The sequence below is a fragment of the Schistocerca americana genome, chromosome 3 (genome assembly GCF_021461395.2).
Source record: "Schistocerca americana isolate TAMUIC-IGC-003095 chromosome 3, iqSchAmer2.1, whole genome shotgun sequence".
Taxonomy (NCBI): Eukaryota; Metazoa; Arthropoda; class Insecta; order Orthoptera; family Acrididae; genus Schistocerca; species Schistocerca americana.
In genome coordinates, this window is record NC_060121.1 from 105,619,835 (window position 1) to 105,621,876 (window position 2,042).

General features: G+C 43.5%; 1 pseudogene; it reads right to left on the bottom strand.

Annotated features, from left to right (window-relative positions):
- Window positions 1–390: 390 nt before the first annotated feature.
- On the bottom strand, window positions 391–508 carry LOC124607920 (annotated as a pseudogene).
- Window positions 509–2,042: the final 1,534 nt, after the last annotated feature.

Below are 2,042 nucleotides of genomic sequence, written 5' to 3' on the forward strand. Positions count from 1 at the left end.
GCACTATTAAGTTGGCCATCATGGAGTACGGTACCCTTGAAGACGCAGCAAAAACAAGAAAAAGAGACAGAAGTACAATTCCGGGTAAAAATCGTGAACTGGTTTTGTACTGTCTTGCAAAGGAAGCTTGTTTCTTTGGTCTTCCTCTTGATGAATTGTGAAGAGTGTCTCTACAATTCTCCTCCCTCCGAACAGGCCTTGGAAGGCCCAACGGTACCGATCTGCCGCCGTGTCATCCTCAGCCCACAGGGGTCACTGAATACGGATTTGGATTGGCATGTTGTAAGCACACCGCACTCCCGGCCGTATGTCAGTTTACGAGACCGGAGCCGCTACTTCTCAATCAAGTAGCTCCTCAGTTTGCCTCACAGGGGCTGAGTGCACCCCGCTTGCCAACAGCGCTCAGCATACCGGATGGTCACCCATCCAAGTACTAGCCCAATCCAACAGCGCTTAACTTCGGTGATCTGACGGGAGCTGGTGTTACCACTGCGGCAAGGCCGTTGGCGACTTTACCTTTGGCAGATAACAATGAGGTTGAATGCAAGTGCAAAGACGAAATTACAGAGAAAAATGGTTCACTCTTTCTCTTAAACGCCCCAAAACCCACCTGTCAGAAAGAATACTAACAGGGGGTAAGTATAGCAAAGCCCTTGGGTTCAGCAAAGAAAACACAGAGAAATTCTGTAACCTTGTCAAACATGTTAAGTTATACCACTTTGAAACTAGATTGTTTTCTCTGACTTAATACATGTCTCCTAGTATGTTTAGTTCTGTTTTGCTTATTTTTAGGAGGGGTCCGTATTTGGTAACTATTTTTTAAACTCGGTGGAAGGTTTGTTATCGTAATTGTTTTCTATAACGGCCTGTAATTTAGTTTTCTAATAATAAAATGTAAATGGTGTTAACAACAAAAAGTAAATGTTACCAGTTTTTAAAACATAATTTTTTACTATTTTCAGTATTTTAAAAAACGGAAACGTAATGTGGGTCCTGATCTAGGCATTTTCTTCACCATTTAGTAAGCTCGAAAGCATCATAGAGATGTTCAGTCAACTCCAGTTACAACGTTGCAAGAGAGGCTTTCACTATCACGGTGTTCTTCATTATTAAAATTCCGAGAGCGTTCGTTGCTGTAAGAGTCGAAAATCGTTTGCATCTACGTATATCTCACGAAATTAGCACGAAGATAAAATTACAGAGATTTGACCTCACACTGAGGATTACCAGCAATCATTCTTTCAGCAAAGCATCCATGACTGGAACAGTAAATGTGGTATGTTCCAGTGATAACAAAGTAGGGGGGTACTTTGTTATCACTGGAACATACCACATACGTGATACCGCATGGTGGCTTGCGGGATATAAATGTAGAGATAGAAGGAGAATTTCAACGTATTTTGAAAGTCACTTTGACGCGCTACAGATCGCTTCACACCCATCATTCACAAGACAACGCCGCGGCCAGCCCGTTATACCTTCGATGTGTTTGAAATGGTTCATATGGCTCTAAGCCCTATGGGACTTAACATGCGAGGTCAACAGTCCGCTGGACTTAGAGCTACTTGAACCTAAGTGACCTAAGGACATCACACACATCCATGCCCAAGGCAGGATTCGAACCTGCGACCATAACAGCAACGCGGTTCCGGACTGAAGCGCCTAGAACCGTTCGGCCACAGCAGCCGGCGACGTGTTTGAAGATACTGTTCTAGGAATTAAAAGGGTAAAGTGCTGCCACTTGCCTGTGGCGTGACTGTGAGAGTACGAACTACACTCCTACCGTCGCCGTATTTCTTGAGATCGACATTTTCTCACTTCACGGCCGTGGCAGGTTGTTGTGTTTTCGTGCGGTAGTGTATCTTCATAAATATGAACGACGAAAAACTTATTGAATTGGTACCCAACTATCCAGTGTTGTGTGGTCTCTCCAACCCAAAATACATGGACACAGAGCTGAAGAATACACTCTAGAATAAAACAGAAGCAGAAATAAGAACAACTGGTAAGCACATACGTGTGTATTTCTGATTTTACATTGA